Genomic DNA, 21,058 nt, shown 5'->3' with positions numbered 1-21,058 from the left:
TGTTGGATCTCCACATCAATGTCTGCTTTTGTTGATAAGAGGCTCCCGAGATATGGGAACTGTCTATATATGGAATGAAAACAGTCCCTCCAGTATCGGGTGGAGTGATACTTATAGCCCATTGAATTATATCCGGTTCCTTTTTTCTCTTCTTGATGACTTTTCGTCCTCTAAAGCGAATTGTGGTTGTGGGGTGGAGGGTTATGTTAAATTGGTGAGTGTGGAAACACCAGCTCTGATTCCATGGCACAACCACCACCACCATCATCATCACAGAAATTTACAGCACAGAAGGAGGCCAATTCGGCCCATTGTGTCTGTGCCGGCCGACAAAGAGCCGCACGGCCCTCGGTCAGCAGCCCTGAAGGTTACATATAAATCTATGAACAATGACGGAAAGGCAAAGAGCACCCAGCCCAACCAGTCCGCCTCACACAACTGCGTCACTCCTTATACTGAAACATTCTACACTCCATCCCAACCGGAGCCATGTGATCTCCTGGGAGGGGCAAAAGCCAGATAACAACCCAGGCCAATTTAGGGAGAAAAAATCTGGGAAAATTCCTCTCCGACCCATCCAGCTCATCGAAACTAGTCCAGGAGATCACTCTGGCCATATTCTATTCCCTGCAGCATGTACCATTATATCTCTGCAGTCGCTCGAAATCGAGGAAGCCTGTTGAAGGAGGAGAGGCATCGACAGACATTTAAAGATCACATGGATGAACTACAACAATTGTACATCCCTGTGTGGCGTAAGAATAAAAAAGGGAAGGTGGCTCAACCATGGCTAATAAGGGAAATTAGGGAAAGTGTTAAATCCAAGGAAGAGGCATATAAATTGACCAGAAAAAGCAGCAAACCTGAGGACTGGGAGAAATTTAGAATTCAGCAGAGGAGGACAAAGGCTTTAATTAGGAGGGGGAAAATAGAGTATGAGAGTAAGCTTGCAGGGAACATAAAAACTGACTGCAAAAGCTTCTATAGATATGTGAAACTTAGAAACATAGAAAATAGGTGCAGGAGTAGGCCATTCAGCCCTTCGAGCCTGCACCGCCATTCAATAAGTTCATGGCTGATCATTCACCTCAGTGCCCCTTTCCTGCTTTCTCTCCATACCCCTTGATCCCTTTAGCTGCAAGGGCCATATCTAACTCCCTCTTGAATATATCCAATGAACTGGCATCAACAACTCTCTGCGTTAGCGAATTCCACAGGTTAACAACGCTCTGGTTGAAGAAGTTTCTCCTCATCTCGGTCCTAAATGGCTTACCCCTTATCCTTAGACTGTGTCCCCTGGTTCTGGACTTCCCCAACATCGGGAACATTCTTCATGCATCTAACCTGTCTAGTCCCGTCAGAATTTTATATGTTTCTATGAGATCCCCTCTCATCCTTCTAAAATCCAGTGAATACAGGCCCAGTCGATCCAGTCTCTCCTCATATGTCAGTCCTGCCATCCCTGGAATCAGTCTGGTGAACCTTCGCTGCACTCCCTCAATAGCAAGAACGTCCTTCCTCAGATTAGGAGACCAAAACTGAACACAATATTCCAGGTGAGGCCTCACTAAGGCCCTATACAACTGCAGTAAGACCTCTCTGCTCTTATACTCAAATCCCCTAGCTATGAAGGCCAACATACCATTTGCCTTCTTCACCACCTGCTGTATCTGCATGCCAACTTTCAATGACTGATGTACCATGACACCCAGATCTCGTTGCTTTTCCTAATCTGCCATTCAGATAATATTCTGCCTTCGTGTTTTTGTCCTCAAAGTGGATAACCTCACATTTATCCATATTATACTGCATCTGCCATGCATTTGCCCATTCACCGAACCTGTCCAAGTCACCCTACAGCCTCTTAGTATCCTCCTCACAACTCACACCACCACCCAGTTTAGTGTCATCTGCAAACTTGGAGATATTACACTCAATCCCTTCATCTAGATCATTAATGTATATTGTAAATAGCTGGGGACCCAACACTGAGCCCTGCGACACCCCACTAGTCACTGCCTGCCATTCTGAAAAGGACCCATTTATCCCGACTCTCTGCTTCCTGTCTGCCAACCAGTTCTCTATCCACATCAGTACATTAATCCCAATACCATGTGGTTTAATTTAAGAGAAAAAGATTAGTGAAGACTAATGTAGGTCCCTTGCAGTCAGAATCAGGGGAATTTATAATGGGGAACAAGGAAATGGCAGACCAATTGAACAAATACTTTGGTTCTGTCTTCACTAAGGAAGACACGAATAACCTCCCGAAAATACTAGGGGACCGAGGGTCTAGCGAGAAGGGGGAACTGAGTGAAATCCTTATTAGTCAGGAAATGGTGTTAGGGAAATTGAAGGACTGAAGGCCGATAAATCCCCAGGGCCTGATAGTCTGCATCCCAGAGTACTTAAGGAAGTGGCCCTAGAAATAGTAGATGCATTGGTGGTCATTTTTCAGCATTCCATGGACTCTGGATCAGTTCCTATGGATTGGAGGGTAGCTAATGTAACCTCACTTTTTAAAAAAGGAGGGAGAGGGAAAACAGGGAATTATCGACCGGTTAACTTGACATCAGTGGTGGGGAAAATGCTGGAATCAATTATTAAAGATGTAATAGCAGCGCATTTGGAAAGCAGTGACAGGATCGGTCCAAGTCAGCATGGATTTATGAAAGGGAAATCATGCTTGGCAAATTTTCTAGAGTTTTTTGAGGATGTAACTAGTGGAGTGGACAAGGGAGAACCAGTTGATGTGGTGTATTTGGACTTTCAAAAGGCTTTTGACAAGGTCCCACACAAGAGATTGGTGTGCAAAATTAAAGCACATGGTATTGGGGGTAATGTACTGATGTGGATAGAGAACTGGTTGGCAGACAGGAAGCAAAGAGTGGGAATAAACGGGTCCTTTTCAGAATGGCAGGCAGTGACTAGTGGAGTGCCGCAGGGTTCAGTGCTGGGACCCCAGCTATTTACAATATACATTAATGATTTAGACAAAGGAATTGAATGTAATATCTCCAAGTTTGCAGATGACACTAAGCTGGGTGGCAGTGTGAGCTATAAGGAGGATGCTAGGAGGCTGCAGGGAGACTTGGACAGGTTAGGTGAGTGGGCAAATGCATGGCAGATGCAGTATAATGTGGATAAGTGTAAGATTATCCACTTTGGTGGCAAAAACAGGAAGGCAGATTATTATCTGGATGGTAACAGATTAGCAAAAGGGGAGGTGCAACGAGACCTGGGTGTCATGGTACATCAGTCATTGAAGGTACACATGCAGGTACAGCAGACAGTTAAGAAAGCAAATGGCATGCTGGCCTTCCTAGTGACGAGATTTGAGTATAGGAGCAGGGAGGTCTTACTGCAGTTGTACAGGGTCTTGGTGAGACCACACCTTGAGTATTGTGTGTAGTTTTGGTCTCCTAATCTGAGGAATGGCATTCTTGCTACTGAAGGAGTGCAGCGAAGGTTCACCAGACTGATTCCCAGGATGGCAGGACTGACATATGAAGAAAGATTGGATCGACTAGGCTTATATTCAATGGAATTTAGAAGGATGAGAGGGGATCTCATAGAAACATATAAAATTCTGACAGGACTGAACAGGTTAGATGCAGGAAGAATGTTCCCAATGTTGGGGAAGTCCAGAACCAGGGGTCACAGTCTAAGAATAAGGGGTAAGCCATTTAGGACCGAGACGAGGAGAAACTTCTTCACTCAGAGAGTGGTGAACCTGTGGAATTCTCTACCACAGAGAGTTGTTGATGCCAGTTCGTTAGATATATTCAAAAGGGAGTTAGATGTGCCCCTTACAGCTAAAGGGATCAAGGGGTATGGAGAGAAAGCAGGAATGGGGTACTGAAGTTGCATGATCGGCCATGATCTTATTGAATGGTGGTCCTGGTTAAAGGACCGAATGGCTTACTCTTGCACCTACTTTCTATGTTCTATCGGCGCCCTCCCGGATGCACTTCCTCCACTTGGGGCGGTCTTTGGCCAGGGACTCCCAGGTGTCAGTGGGGATGTTGCACTTTATCAGGAAGGCTTTGAGGGTGACCCTGTAACGTTTCCTCTGCCCTCCTTGGGCTCGTTTGCCGTGAAGGAGATCCGAGTAGAGCGCTTGCTTTGGGAGTCTCGTGTCGACAATGCGGACAATGTGACCCGCCCAGCGGAGCTGATCATGTGTGGTCAGTGCTGGGGATGTTGGCCTGGTCGAGGACACTAACATTGGTGCATCTGTCCTCCCAGGGGATTTGTAGGATCTCGCGGAGGCATCGTTGGTGGTATTTCTCCAGCGACTTTTTGCATGTTACCATTAAATCTGCTTCTCCCGCCCTTTCAGGCAGTGCATTCCAAATTGCAATAACTGACTGCATTAAAAAAATCTCATCTCTCCTATGTTTTTTTTGTTGCCAATTACTTTAAATCTCCCTCTTGAATATATCCAATGAACTGGCCTCAACGACTCCACTTTGGGCGGTCTTTGGCCAGGGACTCCCAGGTGTCGGTGGGGATGTTGCACTTTATCGGGGAGGCTTTGAGGGTGTCCCTGTAACATTTCCTCTGCCCACCTTTAGCTCGTTTGCCGTGGACAAGTTCCGTTTAGAAAATAGGAGCAGTAGAAGGCCCTTCGACTCTTCGAGCCTGCACCGCCATTCAATATGATCAGGGCTGATCCTCTATCTCAACACCATATTCCTGCTTTCTCCCCATACCCCTTGATGCCTTTTGTGTCTAGAAATCTATCTATCTCCCTCTTAAATATATTCAGTGACTTGGCCTCCACAGCCTTCTGTGGTAGAGAATTCCACAGGTTCACCACCCTCTGAGTGAAAACATTTCTCCTCATCTCGGTCCTAAATTTCCTACCCCGTATCCTGAGACTGTGACCCCTTGTTCTCGACTTCCCAGCCAGGGAATACCGAAAACTGCACACAGTACTCTAGCTGTCTCGAACAAATGCCTCATAACTCTTTGTTCCTATATTGTACCTTTATATAAAACCTAAAATGATATTTCCTTTTTTAATGGTTTTATCCATCTGAATTCATACTTTCAACTAATTATGTACTGGAACCTTCTGGCCTCTTTATTTATAGACACATTTCTACATCTTGCATTCCTCGCTTCCCTTCACAAACTTCAACACTTGAACATCTCCCCATTAAATTACATCCATCAGATAAAGGTCCTCCACCAGCCTGTCTTCGCCGCACAGCACTACCCCCCAGATCCACGGGATCACCCTGGACAACGTGGACCATTTCCCATACCTCGGGAGCCTCTTATCAACAAGAGCATACATTGACGATGAGATCCAACAACGCCTCCAGTGCGCCAGTGCAGCCTTCGGCCGCCCGAGGAAAAGAGTGTTTGAAGACCAGACCCTTAAAACTGCCACCAAGCTCATGGTCTAGAGGGCTGTAGTAATACCCACCCTCCTATATGGCTCAGAGACATGGACCATGTACAGTAGACACCTCAAGTCGCTGGAGAAATGCCACCAAAGATGTCTCCGCAAGATCCTACAAATCCCCTGGGAGGACAGACGCACCAACGTTAGCGTCCTCTACCAGGCCAACATCCCCAGCATCGAAGCACTGACCACACTTGATCAGCTCCGCTGGGCAGACGCGAGACTCCCAAAGCAAGCGCTCTACTCGGAACTCCTTCACGGCAAACGAGCCAAAGGTATGCAAAAGAAATGTTACAGGGACACCCTCAAAGCCTCCCTGATAAAGTGCAACATCCCCACCGACACCTGGGAGTCCCTGGCCAAAGACCAGTCCGCCCTAAGTGGAGGAAGTGCATCCGGGAGGGCGCTGAGCACCTCGAGTCTCGTCGCCGAGAGCATGCAGAAACCAAGCGCAGGCAGCGGAAGGAGCGTGCGGCAAACCAGTCCCACCCTCCCCTTCCCTCAACTACTGTCTGTCCCACCTGTGACAGGGACGGTGAATTTCGTATTGGACTGCTCAGCCACCTAAGGACTCATTTTAAGAGTGGAAGCAAGTCTTCCTCGATTCCGTGGGACTGCCTATGATGATGATGATGAAATTACATCTGCCGCTTCTCTGTCTATCCCACTCATGGCCTGTGTCATCCTCAGGTTTTCTTTTTGACTCCCAGCTCCTCGCAGTTTTATTAACCCCTTTACTTGTGTGTGGTCAATTAATTGAGAAAAAGTTCGGCAATGGGATTAGGTTTCGATTGGTCTGGACAGGAACTGGAACGAATTGCCTCCTTCTGTGCTGTAAACATCTGAGGTAGTATTACACCCAAATCTCAATCATCTACATGCACCGAGAGCAAAAGTGGACACAGCCATGACTTTTACCCCTTCTCCAAATACAGCTCCACCCATTGGGACCAACCGGATATTCTGTACCCCTCAGCCACCTTTATACCGACGCTGCTACATCTCCACTTAAGCTATTGATTGATCGCTTCTGCAGGTCCAGTAACACTGCAAGGTTGTACACCCCAACGATTGGCCTGCCTCTGTACGCAAAATGCTGACACGTCTTCTGCGCATTTCCAATGTTCCTTGTTTTATTTGCAATTTCCAGCGTACGCTGTTTCTCTTTCTCTTTTTATTTGGCACATTGGCGGAGTTTGTTCGCAACTTGTTTCAACGCGATTTAAGATGTCCTTATTATATCAGGCTAATGTTTCAGGGAAAGTGACTACGTTGAAGGTTACTCAATTTTGAGGAAAACATGTTCAAACATCGCATTGAAGTTACTTAACAAGGAATCTATGGAACGCTCTGTGAATACCCGGAAGGTTAACGAACGTGTCCTGTACAATTCAAATTTACTTCTAAATCAGCCTTACATTTGTGGTTTCCGCTTGCTGACTGGGTGTTTTTTTCCCAACTCTATTGAAACATGGTTTCTAATCTGCGGAGGTCAAGAAAAAGTTGTCATTTCGCTTAACTGTCCTTGCGAACTTCTAAGTAACTGTTCCAGCACAAAATGGGAATCTGAAATATGCGACTCATGGTAACATTCTGCTACTTTATGTCGACCCTGAACTCTCTGGAGAAGTTAACTTGATCAATAAGCCAATTTATTTCAGAGTCAGGTCAGTTCCAAGACCACCCCAACCTCTGTCATCGAGCTACAGTCCGCAGACGACGCCTGCATCTTTGCATATACAGAGGCTGAACTCCAGGACATAGTCGACGTATTTACTGAAGTGTACGAAAGCATGGGCCTTACGCTAAACATCAGTAAGACAAAGCTCCTCCACCAGCCTGCCCTTGCCGCACAGCATTGCCCCCCAGTCATCAAGATCCACGGCGTGGCCCTGGACACCGTGGACCACTTCCCATATCTCGGGAGCCTCCTATCAACAAGAGCAGACATTGACGGTGAGATCCAACACCGCCTCCAGTGCGCTAGTGCAGCCTTCGGACACCTGAGGAAAAGAGTGTTTGAAGTTCACGCCCTCAAAACAGTCACCAAGCTCATGGTCTACAGGGCTGTAGTAATACCCGCCCTCCTGTATGGCTCAGAGACATGGACCATGTACAGTAGACACCTCAAGTCGCTGGAGAAATATCACCAACGATGTCTCCGCAAAATCCTACAAATCCCCTGGGAGGACAGACGCACCAACGTTAGCGTCCTCGACCAGGCCCAACATCCCCAGCATTGAAGCACTGACCACACTCGATCAGCTCCGCTGGGCAGGCCCACTTTGTCCGCATGCAAGACACGAGATTCGCAAAGCAAGCGCTCTACTCGGAACTCCTTCATGGCAAATGAGCCAAAGGTGGGCAGAGGAAACGTTACAGGGACATCCTTAAAGCCTCTCTGATAAAGTGCAACATCCCCACTGACACCTGGGAGTCCCTGGCCAAAGACCGCCCTAAGTGGAGGAATTGCATCCGGGAGGGCGCTGAGCACCTCGAGTCTCGTCGCCGAGAGCGTGCAGAAATCGAGCGCAGGCAGCGGAAGGAGCGTGCGGCAAACCTGTCCCACCCTCCCCTTCCCTCAACGACTGTCTGTTCCACCTGTGACATGGACTGTGGTTCTCGGATTGGACGGTTCAGTCACCTAAGGACTCTTGTTAAGAGTGGAAGCAAGTCTTCCTCGACTCCGAGGGACTGCCTATGGTGATGATGATGACATGTCTGTAGAGAGCTAAGCATGTGCCTTTTCAAACAACACTGAATTGGGGCTCTCCAGTGGCTAGGTTCATTAAAAGTGAAACTGCCCATATTGAGCAGAAAGGCCGAAGCAAGGTGGGTAGTGGGTGAAATTGGACAGACATAGGAACGCAAAACAGGCAGTTTCACATGGGTCGTCTGTTATAGGCTTCAATGGAGCTAACTATCGATCGTATTGTACAGCGCTCCACAGATGAGACTTTGCCTGTTTTGCAGGCCACCAATGGCCAATTTCTAGGCGTGGTCTGTGCTAGGTTAGTTGATCTCAAGTGAGGCAACAGTTAAGACTACAAATTGCTCCTGAGATCCTGCGATTGGAAGAGTATCCCACTTAAGAACATAAGAACATAAGAAATAGGAGCAGGAGTAAGCCATACGGCCCCTCGAGCCTGCTCCACCATTTAATACGATCATGGCTGATCCGATCATGGACCCGGGTCCACTTCCCTGCTCGCTCACCAGAACCCCTTAAACCCTTATCTGTTAATAAACTGTCTATCTCTGTCTTAAATTTATTCAATGTCCCGGCTTCCACAGCTCTCTGAGGCAGCGAATTCCACAGATCCACAACCCTCTGAGAGAAGAAATTCCTCCTCATCTCAGTTTTAAATGGGCGGCCCCTTATTCTAAGATTATGCCCCTATTTCTAATCTCCCTCATCAGCGGAAACATCCTCTCTGCATCCACCTTGTCAAGCCCCCTCATAATCTTATACGTTTTGATAAGATCACCTCTCATTCTTCTGAATTCCAATGAGTAGAGGCCCAACCTCCTCAACCTTTCCTAATAAGTCAACCCCCTCATCTCTGGAATCAACCGAGTGAACCTTCTCTGAACTGCCTCCAAAGCAAGTATATCCTTTCATAAGCCAAAACTGCACGCAGTATTCCAGGTGTGGCCTCACCAATACCCTGTATAATTGCAGCAAGACTTCCCTGTTTTTATACTCCATCCCCTTTGCAATAAAGGCCAAGATTCCATTGGCCTTCCTGATCACTTGCTGTACCTGCATACTAACCTTTTGTGTTTCATGCACAAGTATCCCCAGGACCCGCTGTACTGCAGCACTTTGCAATCTTTCTCCATTTAAATAATAACTTGCTCTTTAATTTTTTTCTGCCAAAGTGCATGACCTCATACTTTCCAACATTATACTCCATCCGTCAAATTTTTGCCCACTCACTGAGCCTGTCTATGACCTTTTGCGGAATTTTTGTGACCTCCTCACACATTGCTTTTCCTCCCATCTTTGTATCATCAGCAACTTGGCTACGTAACACTCGATCCTTTCTTCCAAGTCATTAATATAGATTGTAAATAGTTGGGGTCCCAGCACTGATCCCTGCGGCACCCCACTAGTTACTGGTTGACAACCCGAGAATGAACCATTTATCCCGACTCTCTGTTTTCTGTTATTTAGCCAATCCTCTATCCATGCTAATATAAAAACATAGAAACATAGAAAACAGGTGCAGGAGTAGGCTATTCGGCCCTTCGAGCCTGCACCACCAGTCAATAAGATTATGGCTGATCATTCACCTCAGTACCCCTTTCCTGCTTTCTCTCCATACCCCTTGATCCCTTTAGCCGTAAGGGCCATATCTAACTCCCTCTTGAATATATCTAATGAATTGACCTCAACAACTCTCTGCGATAGGGAATTCCACAGGTTCACCACTCTCTGAGTGAAGAAGTTTCTCCTCATCTCGGTCCTAAATGGCTTACCTCTTATCCTTAGATGTGACCCCTGGTTCTGGACTTCCCCAACATCGGGAATATTCTTCCTGCATCTAACCTGTCCTGTCCTCTCAGAATTTTATATGTTTCTATGAGATCCCCTCTCATTCTTCTAAACTCCAGTGAATGCAGGCCCATTCGTTCCAGTCTCTCCTCATATGTCAGTCCTGTCATTCCGGGAATCAGTCTGGTGAACCTTCGCTGCACTCCCTCAATAGCAAGAACGTCCTTCCTCAGATTAGGAGACCAAAACTGAACACAATACTCAAGGTGAGGCCTCACCAAGGCCCTGTGCAACTGCAGTAAGACCTCCCTGCTCCTATACTCAATTCCTCTTGCTATGATGGCCAAAATGCCATTTACCTTCTTCACCGCCTGCTGTACCTGCATGCCAACTTTCAATGACTGATGTACCATGACACCCAGGTCTCGTTGCACCTCCCCTTATCCGAATCTGTCACCATTCAGATAATATTCTGCCTTCATGGTTTTGGCACCAAAGTGGATAACCTCACATTTATCTATATTATACTGCATCTGCCATGCATTTGCCCACTCACCTAACCTGTCCAAGTCACCCTGCAGCCTCTTAGTATCCTCCTCACAGCTCACACTGCCACCCAGCTTAGTATATTACCCCTAAACCTGTAAACTTTTATCTTGCGCCTTCAGCAGAGGAGGAAAGGACTCAAGTAACTACACCGAGCAAACACAGAAGCTTCTTTCAACAGAATACAAATTCCATGTTGAAAATAATCCATAGGTTTCACGTGCACTTTCTAAAGAACGCAAACCTTTCAAGGAACTTTGCGCTCGGCTCATATATTTCTGCCACTGAAGTTGATATTTTGAACCGTCCATTAATGGCCATTGAGTGGAGGAGTGGAGGTGGTTGCTGAACACCTGGAGTCAGCAGAATGTTTCAGAGATTCCGGGCTGGGCTGCCGCAAGCTGCTCCCTCCAATGGCCCCGGCCTGCTGATGGTCTTATATTCGGGCGGCCCGGCCTGGAAATCGGTGTGGTCCCGGCCTGCAAGACCATCAGCAGGCCGGGGCCATTGGAGGGAGCAGGGTGTGGCGGTATACCACTGCAGGGAGCAGCGCGTACTGCTGCAGGAGGGCGACGGCTGCAAAGCCAGGTCGCTGATTGCAGTGCGGGCAGGAACAGCAGGAGGGGCGAAGGAGCGGCAAGAGTTTGTAGAGGGAAGTGACCGGGACCCAGGAGAGGCGTGACTCTGGGGCCCAGAAGAGGCACTGGGCCCAGGGGCAGCACGGGCCAGCCCTCCCTGCGATGTGTGTGTGTGCTCGGTCTGTTCAGCAAAGAGCTGGTCTCCAATTAGTCTTGGGTAACCCTTGTCACTGGACCAAGACCTCGCTCTGTCAAGCCCGTGTGGTGGCTGGTGTGCAACGGCCACCACACGTTAAAAATATCCACCCACAGGCATCTTCCACCGTTCACGATGTAGTACGGGATCCGGAATATTAGGTCCTTCATTGAAACATCTGTGAACTTATCACTTTCCGTTGTGGAAGCAAGTCACCCTCATTTCGAGGGACTGCCTATGATGATGTTATGTATGTCACTATGTAATACTTGCCACCAGAGGGCGCGACTGTTGGAGTCCTAATGGTCACCTGCACACACGTGCAGGGCCTGGATAAAAGGTTGGCTGCCATATTGTTTAAGCTCTCTGGAATTGTAATAAAGAAGACTAAGGTCACACTAAGTTTAGCTCTCAGTACTCAGCCTCGTGGAGTTCTTCTATACACAACAGATATGATGCTGACAGAGACTCCATTCAGCCAAATAATAAAATGAAATGGGAGTTCTTCTGTCACCATGACAATTTATAAATACACGGGGGTACATTTTCAGTTTGCATCATCTTAGATGACGAAGTTCAACACCGCCTCCAGTGCGCCAGTGCAGCCTTCGGCCGCCTGAGGAAAAGAGTGTTTGAAGACCAGGCCCTCAAATCTGCCACCAAGCTCATGGTCTACAGGGCTGTAGTGATACCCGCCCTCCTGTATGGCTCAGAGACATGGACCTTGTACAGTAGACACCTCAAGTCGCTGGAGAAATACCACCAACGATGTCTCTGCAAGACCCTGCAAATCCCCTGGGAGGACAGACGCACCAACATTAGCGTCCTCGACCAGGCCAACATCCCCAGCATCGAAGCACTGACCACACTCGATCAGCTCCGCTGGGCAGGCCACATTGTTAGCATTGCCAGACACGAGACTCCCAAAGCAAGCGCTCTACTGGGAACTCCTTCACGGCAAACGAGCCAAAGGTGGGCAGAGGAAACGTTACAAGGGACACCCTCAAAGCATCCCTGCTAAAGTGCAACATCCCCACCGACACCTGGGAGTCCCTGCAAGCCATTTGGGACCCCTGCCATAGTTTAGTACAAACACTTTGTCCCCTATCTCATTCCACCTCCCCCTCGAATTTCTGTCATGGTACTCAGTCAGCTTACGGCACTTTGCCTCAACGATTTTGTGCATGTCTGGGAGGATTAATGAGAGCATTGTTTTTAAAGTCCTTTTCATCAACAGTTGCGCGGGGGGGATCCCAGTCAGTGAGTGCGGACGAGATCTGTATGCCAGCAGCAGTCACGACAGGCGACCCTGCAGCATGGGACCTTGGATTTTAAGCATGCCTTGTTTAATGATTTGCACTGCTCTCTCCGCCTGGCCATTGGAGGCCGGCTTGAACGGTGCTGTCTTGACGTGATTTATGCCGTGGTCAATTATAAAGTCTTGTCACTGACCAATATGTCAGGGATTCTGTGCGTTGCAAACATGGTTGTGAGGCTCTCCACAGTGGTGGAGGTTGTGCTCGAGTTTAAAATGGTGCATTCGATCCACTTTGAAAATGCATCTACAACTACGAGGAATGTTTTGCCCATGAATGGGCCCGCATAGTCTACATGCACCCGCGACCATGGTTTGGTAGGCCAGGGCCAGGGGCTCAGGGGAGCCTCCCTGGGGGCATTGCTGAGTTGGGCACAAATGGTGCACCTTCGGACGCAGAGCTCCAAGTCCGCGTCAATACCAGGCCACCAGACGTGGGATCTGGCTACGGCCTTCATGAGAACGATCCCCGGGTGCTCGCGGTGGAGCTCCTGGACAAATGCCTCTCTGCCTCGCAGAGGCATGACTACTCGGCTGCCCCACATTAGGCAGTCTGCTTGTAGTGATAGCTCATGCATGCGCCTGTGAAAGAGTTTTAATTCCTTGGGCCAGGCATCGCGAGCCTCTGCCCAGTCACCGGTTAGGACACATCTTTTTATTAAGGATAATGTGGGGTCGCTGGCCGTCCAGGCTCTGATTTGGCGAGCCGTCATGGGCGAACCTGTGGACTCAAAGGCATTGATTGCCATGACTATCTCACAGTCCTGTTTTTCAGACCCTTCCATGGTCGCCAGGGATAGCCTGCTGAGCGCGTCGGCACAGTTGTCTGTGCCTGGTCTGTGCCTTATGGTGTAGTCGTAGGACGCCAGCATGAGTGCCCACCATTGAATTTGCGCCGAGGCGTTGGTGTTTATTGCCTTGCTCTCGGATAGGAGGGACGTGAGGGGTTTGTGGTCAGTTTCTAACACGAACTTGGCCCCGAAAAGGTATTGTGCATCTTTTTGACACCGTACACGCACGCGAGCGCCTCCTTCTCTACCATTCCGTACCCGCGCTCCGCCCGCGAAAGTGACCTGGAGGCATAAGCTATGGGTTGTAATTTGCCCGCAATATTGACATGTTGCAAAATGCACCCGACCCCATACGCTGACGCATCGCATGTGAGAACTAGCTTTTTACCTGGGTCAAAGAAAGTCAAAACACTGTTGGAACACAGAAGGTTGCTTGCCTTATTGAAGGCGCGTTCCTGGGCGTCCCCCCAAAACCAATCGTACCCCTTCCTGAGTAGCACGGTGAGAGGCTCCAGCAGCGTGCTTAAGTTCTACATAAATTTCCCAAAGTAATTGAGTAGCCCGAGTAAGGCGCGCAGTTCTGAGACATTCCGGGGCCTGGGTGCCAGGCGAATTGCTTCTGTTTTGGACTCTGTTGGGCGGATTCCATCAGCGGCAATCCTTCTGCCCAAAAATTCAACCACGGGTGCGAGAAACAGGCACTTGGATTTCTTGACTCGTAGGCTTACCCGAGCCAACCGCTTTAGTACTTCCTCCAAATTACGGAGATGGGCGTCGGTGTCCCTGCTCGTGATAAGTATGTCGTCTTGAAATACAACCGTCCCCGGGATGGACTTGAGCAGACTCTCCATGTTGCGCTGGAATATGGCAGCTGCCGACCTGATGCTGAATGGGCATCGATTGTACATGAAAAGGCCTCGATGTGTATTGATGGTGGTGAGTAGCTTAGACTCTTCGGTCAATTCTTGCGTCATATACGCAGATGTGAGGTCTAATTTTGAGAAAAGTTTACCTCCAGCCAATGTGGCAAATAAGTCCTCCGCTCTGGGCAGCGGGTACTGGTCCTTGTAGATTTGTAGTCCCCACAGATTCGTACGGATCCATCAGGCTTCATGACTGGGACGATGGGACTTGCCCAGTCGCTAAATTCCACAGGTGATATAATGCCTTCCCGCAGAAGCCTGTCTAGTTCGTGTTCAATCTTTTCCCTCATCACATAGGATACAGCTCTGGCCTTGTGATGGACCGGTCTAGCATCCTGTGTGATGTAGATTTTGACTTTGGCCCCTTTGAAAGTGTCTACACCTGGCTGAAAGAGATGTTCAAATTGCTTTATAACTATTAAGCAGGAGGTCCGTTCCTCTAATGACATGGCATGGACATCCTCCCATTTCCAGTTTAGTTTTGCCAGCCAGCTTCTCCCCAGCAGTGCTGGGGGGTCTCCGGGAACAATCCACAGGGGAAGTCGGTTCACTGTCCCTTTGTGTGTGACAGAGAGCATGGCGCTGCCGAGGACTGGTACGATTTCTTTGGTATAGGTCCTTAGTTTGGTGTTGACCCTTGTGAGTTTTGGTCTGTCTCTTTTATGTGGCCACAGTTGTTCAAATTGTTGAGCGCCCATGAGAGATTGACTCGCTCCTGTTTCCAGCTCCATGTTGACAGATGTCCCGTTGAGTAGGACCCTCATCATTATATGAGGCGTCCTGTTGTAGGAGCAGCGGGCATTGAACGTGTTGACCCGGTGTGCATCGGTGTCCCGGGTACTGTCCCTACCGTCTTCTGGTCCGCTTTCCGACCCATCCGATTCGTATACCAGCCGAGCTGCCATTTTTTTGCACATGCGGGCCAAATGCCCTGTATATTCACAATTTCTGCAAACAGCCTGCTGAAATCAACATCCCCTTGATGAGTGCCCACCCTCAAACCTCCAGCACAGACCTGTTCCATTGTTCAAAGTGTTTCCAAAGAATAAGCTGCGTCTGGCTGATCTCTCTTGAGCTTTTCTCAGTTTGTAGTTGATTGCTCGCATTGTGGGTTGATGAGGTGTGAACGGCCGTTCCTGTGACCCTTGATGGCTTCTGCATGCTGTCGAGAGCCTGTTCTCCCAGTTTTATCTGTGTGTGGGGGTAGCCGCTTGTTTAATGAACTTCTTGTTCCAATATTTCATTAGTTGTCGTACCTGCATTGTAAATCAACCTCGTTTCTTCTTCCCCTAACAAGAATGTCTGTGCAACCAGTGCTGCTGCCTCTAAGGTCAGGTTCTTGGTCTCTATGAGCTTTCGGAATATGCCTGCGTGGCCTATTCCTTCAATGAAAAAGTCTCTCAGCATTTCTCTCCTCAGTTCATCGGAGAACTCACATAAACTAGCCAACCTTCGAAGTTCCGCTACAAAGTCGGGTATGCTCTGGCCCACACAGCGTCTGTAGTTGTAGAACCTGTGTCTGGCCATGTATAGGCTGCTCGCTGGTTTCTCGGGTGCCAACAGATCCTTCATTAAAGCGTATGTTTTCGAGCCACAGCTGGTCAAGAGATGGGCTCTTCTCTTGTCTGCCTTATCGTCGCCTAACCAGTCTTTGGTTACAAAGCTTTGCTGGAGCCTTTCTATAAAGTCCTCCCAATTGTCTCCCGTATTGTACTTTTCATCTGATCCGTTGTTCGCCATTCTGTGGATTCTGTAATCCCGTAACTCGTCGCCACTGTAAAGTCCTGTCCCCTCAGTACAGATTCACACGAGGCATGTAGTGAAGTCAAGGTCACTCTGGACCTGCACCTTTATTTCACAGCTCTGGAATGCTGCACTTGCCTGAGACCTGTCCTTATATACCTGTCTCTTGCAAGTGCACCCCTGGTGGTAAGGTATGCTGGTGGTTATAGGTCATATCTTATTACAGTCATGTATAGCATGTTGGGATACAGTTATATAATAATGTAAGATACATGACAGACCCAATCTCTCCTCATACGACAGTCCTTCCATCCCAGGAATCAGTCTGGTGAACCTTCGCTTCACTCCCTCTATGACAAGTATACCCTTTCTTAGGTAAGGAGACCACAATACTCCAGGTGTGGTCTCACCCAGGCCCTGTATAACTGTAGTGAGACATCCTTGCTCCTGTACTCAAACCCTCTTGCAATGAAGGCCAATGTACCATTTGCCCCTAACTGCTTGCTGCACCTGCAGGTTTGCTTTCAATGACTGGTGTACAAGGACACCCAGGTCCCTCTGTACATCGACACTTCCCAAGCCATCACCACTTAAATAATACTTTGTCTTTATGTTTTTCCTGCCAAAGTGGATAACATCACATTTATCCACGTTATACTGCATCTGCCATGTGTTTGCCTACTCACTCAACCTATCTAAATCGCCTCGCAGCATCTCTGCATCCTCCTCAAAACTCATAATCCCAACATAACAAGTTCCTGCAGAGCTGTCTTGTATATGTGTATTGTAAAGAATATATCACTCTGGGAATAATGGGATCACAAGGAAAGCACCGATCGCTCAACGGAATCTCCGAGGATTACCTGTGATCAAGTGACCCCACAGGTCAATGATATTATGGGCAAAGGGGAGATTGTTATGCTGAAGGTAATTACTCTCAGCGGTGTAAAAGGTTAAACGATTACAATAATTTGTTTTGCAGAGCTGAAAGCCTGCCCTCTAGAGATCATTGCACGACTGTATCTCAATATCGGAGGAGCTTAATCTAACAAAATAAAGAAGAATTTATAGACCAGTTTATTATTTTGTGAATATCAAAAATTAAACTCTCGGAGCATAATTCAGTTTGTTTTTGTGAAATATATATCTTTGACTGAACTTCAGGATAGTAATCCAATTATACCCAACCCGACCTATTATTCAATATCTGTGTTATCCACGGCACAGCCCTGGACAACGTGGACCAGTTCCCATACCTCGGGAGCCTCTTATCAACAAGGGCAGACATCGACGGTGAGATTCAACACCGCCTCCAGTGCGCCAGTGCAGCCTTCGGCCGCCTGAGGAAAAGAACGTTTGAAGACCAGGCCCTCAAATCTACCACCAAGCTCATGGTTTACAGGGCTGTAGTGATGCCTGCCCTCCTGTATGGCTCAGAGACATGGACCATGTACAGTAGACACCTCAAGTCGCTGGAGAAGTATCACCAACGATGTCTCCGCAAGATCCTGCAAATCCCCTGGGAGGACAGATGCCCCAACGTTAGCGTCCTCGACCAGGCCAACATCCCCAGCATCGAAGCACTGACCGCACTCGACCAGCTCCGCTGGGCGGGGCCACATTGTCCGCATGTCCGACACGAGACTCCCAAAGCAAGCGCTCTACTCGGAACTCCTTCACGGCAAATGAGCCCCAGGTGGGCAGAGGAAACGTTACAAGGGACACCCTCAAAGCCTCCCTGATAAAATGCAACATCCCCACTGACACCTGGGAGTCCCTGGCCTTTCAAGCGCAGGCAACGGAAAGAGCGTGTGGCAAACCATTCCCACCCACCCTTCCCTCAAGGACTATCTGTCCCACCTGTGACAGGGACAGTGGCTCCTTTATTGGACTGTTCAGCCACCTAAGAACTCATGTTAAGAGTGGAAGCAAGTCTTCCTCGATTCTGAGGGACTGCCTATGATGATGATGATATAATGTATTTTAGTATGATGATAAGAAATAGGAGCAGGAGTAGGCCATACGGCCCCTCAAGCCTGCTCCGCCATTCAATACGATCATGGCTGATCTGATCATGGACTCAGGTCCACTTCCATGCCCGCTCCCCATAACCCCTTATTCCCTTGTAGTTTGGTCGGGTGCGCTATGTTTAGGGGATACATGGTGGTGGGGGGGGCGATGGTGATGGGGTAGACTCGTCCAATGATCGAGGGTCACAGAGATCGCAAAGACAGGAGGTAGATACCAACCGATTAAATGCGGGCTGCAACGGCTGCAAGTGCTGAAATTCCGCAGGTTTAGCGCTCAGAAGTCACGGCGGGATATCGCTCAAACCCAGGCGGGATTTTCAGGTCCTGGGACCCGCTTTACAATTGCGATCGTAACACGCGGAAATCAGGGAGCAAAGGGCATCCGAATGGACGTCTGAAGAAATAGAATGAAAACAGGGACTTCACAGTTAACGATCGTTAAGCGGCAGATTGTCAGTGGCTCCCCATCTCTTTCCCGGGACTGAAATAAGGGTCGTTCCTCCAGCACAACCTGCTCGAAGTGTGCGCTGATTTTGAGATGGGTGACTGGGTGACGTCATCAAAACCCTGGTCACCGTTTTGGAGTGTGGGCAGGAGCATCGGCGGGGCCCAGGTACAGAGGAGTGGGAAGGTCGGGGCGGATGGGCGGAGAGAGTTCGTGGCGTAGGATCGGTGAGAGATCGGGGCGGAGGAGCGGCGAGAGATCGGGGCGGAGGAACGGCGAGAGATCGTGGCGGAGATGCAATGACTGAGGGTACAGGGCCCAGAAGAGCCGAGGGCCCAGGGGCAGCACGGGTCAGCCCACACTGTGCGATATGTGAGCGCACTGGGTCCGTGCAGCAGAGCAGGTCTCCAGCCGTCCTGGTTAACCCTTGCCACTGGATAAAGGCCGAGCTCTGTCAAGCCCCGTGTGGTGGCTGATGTGTGACGGTCACCACACGTTAAAACAATCCAGGCTCAGGCATCTTCCACCCTTCAATTGGAGTTCAGGACTGGAATATCGGGCCCTCCATTGAAACATCTGTCAACCCATGTGGGAGCAAGTCCTCCTGGTTCCAGGGACCACCCATGATGATGATGAGTTTTTCGGTGAAGGTGTGGAGATGGGACATGTTGTCCACATTGTAAAATGACACTTGTCCGCCCTCATAGTCCAGGTACACCCTGATCGTCCTGATATTTAGGGCAAGATTTTCCGATCACTTTCGGCGATTTTCTCGGCGGTACAGCTGTTTTTCTGCCCACCGAAAGTTTCCCCTTAAGTTTTTTCATGCTATCGCCCACATCTGAAGTCGTCCGCCGGGACCAAACCGCTCACATACAACGCCCAGAACAACCACCAGGGCGTAAGTTTGGCCTTAACTGCCGATGTCCAGATCGCCCAGAGACCCACCCTGTAAACGCTGCTTAAACAGGGCGGTAAGGAGGGACCCTGGAGAGAGGTAAGTTAAAGACTCTTTAATTATTTTTTTTAAATTTTAAAATGGCGATTAGGGTTGAAACTGTCTTGGGAATGCTTTGTACATTTTTATTTAATTTATTGAAATTTTAAAAAAAAATTCCCCCCTCCCTAGGCCGAACCACAGCCTCGGACTAAATTTTAAATACTTACCGTCCATCATCATAGGCAGTCCCTCGGGATCGAGGAAGACTGGCTTCCACTCTTAAAATGAGTCCTTAGGTGGCTGAACAGCCCAATACGGGAACCACAGTCCCTGTCACAGGTGGGACAGACAGTGGTTGAGGGAAGGGGAGGGTGGGACTGGTTTGCCGCACGCTCCTTCCGCTGCCTGCGCTTGGTTTCTGCATGCTCTCGGCGACGAGACTCGAGGTGTTCAGTGCCCTCCCGGATGCACTTCCTCCACTTAGGGTGGTCTTTGGCCAGGGACTCCCAGGTGTCGGTGGGGATGTTGCACTTTATCAGGGAGGCTTTGAGGGTGGTCCCTGTAACGTTTCCTCTGCCCACCTTTGGCTCGTTTGCCATCCATTCTGGTAACAACCGCCCATGTTACTAAGTTTCCACTTAACAGCTGAGTAAACTGCCGACAATGAAGTTGCAATGCCCATTTTCTCGCCGGGCGACTAGTTTTAATTACTTTCAACATAAAAATGGAAATTCTCGCCAGTGTTACTCACCGAGTGTTAGCACTACTTCTCAGCGGGCAATCGTGCGTTGAGGGGCTCATAGGAAAGTCTAACCCTTAGTCTTGACGGGTAGCAGACGAGAGACCAGTGAGACACTCATTTCTGGTTGACATATCGCAGTGTGGGCTGGGCCCGTGCTGCCCCTGGCCCTGAACTCTCGCCCCTCCTGGGCCCCGATCACCTCCCTCTACAATCTCTCGCCGCTCCTTCGCCCCGACCTCGCCGCTCCTGCTGTACCTGCCCACGCTCCAATCACTGACCTGGACCTTGATGACATCACTCTTCGCTGCCGTCGCCCTCCTGCACCAGCTCGCGTTCTACCTTGCAGTGGCCTCCACACTGCTCCCAGGCCGCCGCTCGCAGATCGGGGTCTCCACAGGCCTGGTGTTGTCCATCGTGGGCCGCCCCGACCTGTGTGAGAACACCACCACAGGTCGGGGCTATAGACCTGGAGCGCCGGGCCCTGGAACATCGTGGGAGGAGGATCAGCGAGAGATCGGGGGGGGAGGAGCGGCCAGAAATCGGGGCGGAGGAGCGGCGAGAGATCGGGGCGGAGGAGCGGTGAGAGATCGGGGCGGAGGAGGAGCGGCCAGAGATCGGGGCGGAGGAGCGGCGAGGGATCGGGGCGGAGGAGCGGCGAGGGATCGGGGCGGAGGAGCGGCGAGAGATCGGGGCGGAGGAGCGGCGAGAGATCGGGGCGGAGGAGCGGCGAGAGATCGGGGCGGAGGAGCGGCGAGAGATCGGGGCCCAGGAGCGGCGAGAGATCGGGGCGGAGGAGCGGCGAGAGATCGGGGCGGAGGAGGGGAGAGAGATCGGGGCGGAGGAGGGGCGAGAGATCGGGGCGGAGGAGCGGCCAGAGATCGGGGCGGAGGAGCGG

Source organism: Pristiophorus japonicus, chromosome 19 (assembly GCF_044704955.1).
Source record: "Pristiophorus japonicus isolate sPriJap1 chromosome 19, sPriJap1.hap1, whole genome shotgun sequence".
Lineage (NCBI taxonomy): Eukaryota > Metazoa > Chordata > Chondrichthyes > Pristiophoridae > Pristiophorus > Pristiophorus japonicus.
This window is presented reverse-complemented; position numbering follows the sequence as displayed.